This window comes from Phoca vitulina, unplaced genomic scaffold (genome assembly GCF_004348235.1).
Source record: "Phoca vitulina isolate PV1807 unplaced genomic scaffold, GSC_HSeal_1.0 scaffold36, whole genome shotgun sequence".
NCBI classification, from domain to species: domain Eukaryota; kingdom Metazoa; phylum Chordata; class Mammalia; order Carnivora; family Phocidae; genus Phoca; species Phoca vitulina.
Window position 1 is genome coordinate 11,356,936 of NW_022589739.1, and position 5,680 is coordinate 11,362,615.

Below are 5,680 nucleotides of genomic sequence, written 5' to 3' on the forward strand. Positions count from 1 at the left end.
TAAATAATGTCAACAATTGCATAAGGATTCTAAAAAATTTTTACAAAAGATGTAAAATTTCTGTGGAGAAAGTGACCAAATGTGTTGGAGAGACATAAAAGAAGATTTGAAGAAAGAAAAAACCCATGTCTACATTAGAAGACATTGGGTAAAAATATATTACTTTGTCTCTGAATTTTATGTCAATTAATTGAAATTTTAACAGTATGTAAGTTATAATATTTACATTAAAAAGTGAAAGTATCAAGTTCTCAAATTGGAAAAGAAGGACCTGTATAATTATCTTAGTTGACCAATCAGTCCTTGTATAGAACTTATACCTGTTACAACTTGTACCTGTTGTAAGATTCAATTTTGATATAAATTTGTTTTCCTTTTCTCTGTTTATGTTTTCAGTTGGATATTGATGACCACTCTTCCTATCTTTCTCCATTTAGGTTTGTATCTAATAATTATGTGCATATTGCTTGGAATCACAAGATCTCTATGACTGCAACTGGATAGAGTCCGGCGTCTGAGCCAGTCTATCTGCAGCACTGCAGGAAGCCTCTCCCAAGCCTCTCATCTTGATTCCTTCATTTACCTGGCATGTCTACCTTCAACACCTCTAAAATTGAAATCTCTACCTTCTTCTTGATTGGGATCCCAGGAATGGAGCATGCCAACATTTGGATCTCCATCCCTATTTGCCTCATGTACCTCGTTGCCATCCTAGGGAACTGTACCATTCTGTTTTTCATAAAATCAGAGCCATCTCTGCATGAAACCATGTACTACTTTCTCTCCATGTTGGCTCTCTCTGACTAGGACTGTCCCTCTCTTCTCTCCCTACCATGATAAGGATATTCTTGTTCAATGCTCCAGAAATTTCCCCTGATGCCTGCTTTGCCCGAGAGTTTAAATTCATGGATTCTCGGCTATGGAGTAATCAATTCTTCTCATCATGTCTTTTGATTGTTTTATTGCCATCTGCCACCCTCTGAGATACATCTCCATCCTGACCAGTGCCAGAGTCACCAACATTGGGCTTGCCTTTTCTTTGAAAAATGTTTTATTGATGCTCCCTTTCCCTTTCACTCTAAAACATCTAAGATACTGTAAGAAGAACCTCCTTTCTCATTCCTAGGATGTCATGAAGCTGGCCTGCTCTGACAACAAGGTCAATGTCATCTATACCTTATTTGTGGCTGTCACAGGCATCCTAGATTTGACATTTATTTTCATGTCCTACATGATGATACTAAAAGTGGCATTGAGTATAGCATCACAGAAGCAAAGGCTCAAGGTCAAGAATATAAACCCTGATTAAGACTAATTTTCAATAAAGGTAAAATTATAGCTCTCACAAAGACATAAAATGAACATCCATTAGAGATCTAATTTAATTCATCCTTTTTTGTAGGCTCCACACCCAGTATGGAGCCCAAAGTGGGGCTTGAACCCACAACCCTGAGATCAAGACCTGAACTGAGATCAAGAGTCAGACGCTCAACCAACTGAGCCACCCAGGTGCCCCAAATTTAACCCACTTTTAATGAAAGAACCAGGCAAATGATACAACCAGTTCAAAGGAGACCCCATATAAAAGACAGATAGGAATATTGGAATTAATTTGCAAATGAGTACAAACAGCCTCTTCCACTTAATGGAACACACGCTTATTGACTTTCTACCAGACAGAATTTATTTGCAGGTCTACCTACATGAAATACTTTGATTGCTATTAGTATCTACAACTTACAGAGTTGGAAAATAGCTCAAAGGCATTGAAAACACCAAGTCCACATACTCAGAATCAGATAACCCATAAGAATGTGTTCTAAACAATGTAGTTTTCCACTGAAGCACACATTTTCCCCTATGGTCTCCCCCATTTTAAATAAAGTATAATTTCAAAGAAAGATTATTCTTGATCACAAAATAAGCCTTTCATTTGATTTTACCTCATTATTTACACAGATGCAGAAAGAATGGTAATATACCAAATGGGCTTCTTAAGCTTTCAGTTCTGGAGATTTCTATACAGAATCAGATTGGATGTTCAAAAGCTATCATATGCTATATCTAGGATAGGGAGTTACAACCAAGAAATTGTCTTCATCAAATTACTCCTTCAGGTATCTATACATTTGGGCAATATTTTCTTTTCTCAGACTCCCCAAAACATCCCAGGATCCTGGTCTGCCATGGAAGTGACCTCCCTTACCAGCTTTAAGGGCTATGCCTGTAAGTCAGGTAACAGGCTAATTTACTTGAGAGAGCTTTGTCAGCACAGATTTTATACAGTCAATTATAGTTCCCTAAAAGTCACTAACCATACTTGATTAAATGAGCAACATTTTCAAGTATGAAATTCTAGGAAAGGCCTTGGTTATATAACCAATTCTTCAAATTATATCCTAGGTAAAAAGAGGACAGGTTCTTATTGCACCCAGGCAAGCACACATTGTAATGAAAAGAAACACACTTGGGACACTTGCGTGGCTCAGTCAGTTGAGTGTCTGCCTTTGACTCAGGTCATGATCCCTGCGTCCTGGGATCAAGCCCCACAGCCAGGTCCCTGCTCGGCATGGAGCCTGCTTCTCCCTCTTCCTCTGCCCTCCACTCCCTTTGCTTGTGCCCGCTCTCTCTCTCTCTGTCTGTCAAATGAATAAATAAAATATTTTTTAAAAAAGAAATACACTCAATAAGAGTTTCTGAACTCTAAAGATTCAATAACAATCAGCTACAACCTCAAAATGTTTCATTTTATAAAAGCAGAATCTATTGGATTATTGTTGGTTGGAAATAGCTTAAGAGAAAGAAAAAATCCTCCTTATATATTCAGAAAATAGAACATAAGATAACATCAACAATATTCCAAACAAACATAATAGAATGTTACCCATCAGTTCATTCAGTCCTATGCAATTAATTCTTGTTCTCTTGGATCTTGGGTTAACAGTCTCATGAAGCTATCATCTATTGACTGAAAAGAGTCCTGAAAATCACCACTCAACCCACTGGAATAATCTGAAAGTTACCCCAAGAGTCTATTCTTTGAAGTTTGAAGTACCTGGTGTAGGCCTTCTCCACAAGCTCTGGCTGGGTCCTTTTCTACTGAAGACAAAACTCTGGCCTGTTGCTAATTGCAGAGCTTTCATGAATGTATCAAAAAACTATCTATTGTTTTAAGATATTTAAGCTAATGTAAGAGTGTTACATTAATCTTAAATGTCCATTGTTAATTTTACTTACACCATTCAAATATAAAAGTCTAATGAAAGTTCATAATACATATAATGCAACTGACAAGTAAATTCGGTTGTTTCCATGATAAGCAAAACAAGATAATAAAACTATTACCAAAAAAAAATGTTTTAAAAAAATGTCTCTAAGGATGATGATATAGCCTATACACAAGGACAGTGAATGTTACATCTATTGTATACAAATCAATAAGCATAATTTTTACAGTGAAAACAATACTGGTATATAACATAATAATCATGGGAAATAATTTACATAATATACCAAGAAAACACCAACACTATACCATGAATATCAAGGAAAGAGATTCAGTGAATCTGGAGCAGGCTTAGAAATCTGTTTATAAAATTCCACAGTGAAGGCTGAGTGCAGTTGAAAACTACCATCTTTCCACAACCCTCAGTTTGTTGCGGAAAAGGAGGTGGGTGGGGAGATGGGCATTGAGGAGGGCACGTGATGTGATGAGCACTGGGTGTAATATGCAACTAATGAATCATTGAACATTATATCAAAAACTAATGATGTACTATGCATTGGCTAATTGAATTTAAATAAAAAATAAAAAATAAATAAATAAAATGAATTTCCACATTCTTAAAAAAAAACTACCATCTTTGCAAATGCTAGATGAAAATTAAATTTTCCAAAACTTTGTCAATTTGTAGAAGGAAACACATATAAGTTTAAGGGAGTAAAGTTCACTGGAGGAGACAGACACATAAAGGCATAGTTATCATAAAAGTGTTCTGATTATAGCATATTCTGCCAGAGGGAGCAGAGGAGGCTTAAGGGGTGTTTTGCTCAAAGAATTAATTCTCATTTACAGGGGTTGGATGACTCTCCTGGGCTCCAGTCCCCTTTGAGGTTGCACCTACAGGGAGTTATTTCTCTGGGTACAGCCTGCTGAGCTGGATCCCTCAATGTTTTCTGGGCCAATAGGAAAGCAGCAAGGAGGCAGGACTAGATTCTGAAGGTCAGGATAGACTATTGTGTCTACATAGCAGTGAAATTCTGGTGACTGCATGCCACCTCCATTTCCTCTTTACTCTGACACGTGGGTCCAACAACTTACCAACTTACTCGTAGGCTTCCTGATGTTCATAGCTACCACTCGCCTTTGCACAAGCTTGAGCAAAAAATTCACATAGTATCTGCCTGGCTATCATTGCTGAGTGATTAGGATGGATGCCATTACCCTAACCCTCTAAAAAGTCCAACAATTCTGTAAATGCATGGTAGAAGTCCAGAGTCCTGCTAAATGATAGCAGTCAACCAAGTGCTAGGCCAGAATCACGGACCAAGAACAAAGAGAAGTTCAAAGCCTTGAACCTGGCTGGCTCTGGAGTGGCATGTTTGCTGAATGGTCGAGTTATGGCTGTGCAGATACGAGAGACCTCTGAGTTTGCAGAGCGCTTCAGTAAGAAGGCAGTAAGGACCACAGGGAGTTACTTTATCCATAGTCTGTCCTAACTCCACATCCTTCTTCATAGTTTTAAATATCTGCTTTACATTTTCTCTCTTGTGATGAATAGAAAGCAGTCTTATGATTCTAAAAAAACTATGAGTTCACGGATTTTAAGTATGGGTGTGAAGGTGAGTTTTGTATAAATTTCATTTAATCATTTAATTTGTAAATAGTGGCCTCCAAATTGAGGGTATAACTTTTCATTCATTTAGTCATGTCAGTGTACATCAAATGATATCTGCTTATATAAGATCCTGTGAAGCCAGAAAGAGGACAAAGAGCACCAGTGATATCACAGACCATACAGCCTCAGGTGACAAAAACCTACCACCTAAGTTTCCTTCCAAGACTTTTATTGTTTTAGCTATTTTTAGTTTTAGCTCTATAATGTATTTTGAGATAATTTTTGTGCAAGATGTGAGATACAGGCCTACCTTCATTCTTTTAGATATGGATATTAAGCTTTGTTAGCCCTGTTTTTGAAAGAATACTGTTTTTTAAAATTAATATTATTTAATAACTACAAATGCAATTTTATTAAGTGTTGTCCTTCATTGATCCTATATTTCTCCAAACAGTCTTCAAACTTAAAGGCAACACTATCCTTAAAATGTTGCTACAGGAAATAAAGGCTGTGAAATTTACTGCTTCCTTCATGCATGATGAGCTCAAGAAAAGCATTTAAAATATTTAAAATATCTATCTGCTGGAAATTACTTGTGCAGATTAATATACATTCATGTTTCTCTTGATATCCTATCTATATGGGTCATGCTATTACTCCTAACGATATAGTTTAAACTATACTGTTTTAGTCCAAGAATTCTTATACAAAAAAGTTGCAATCCCCAGATTTCATACTAACGTTTAAAGCATACACATTTGAACTAATTTATTCGTGCCATTGCAGGAAGGCTTTTCTGAGATCCATATTCTGATCCCCTCACATTCCTATACACAAATTAA

At 36.7% G+C, this 5,680-nt stretch overlaps 1 pseudogene; it reads left to right on the forward strand.

Annotated features, from left to right (window-relative positions):
* The first annotated feature begins 582 nt into the window (after nt 1-582).
* LOC116646266 lies at nt 583-1,309 on the forward strand (annotated as a pseudogene).
* The last annotated feature ends 4,371 nt before the right edge of the window (nt 1,310-5,680 follow it).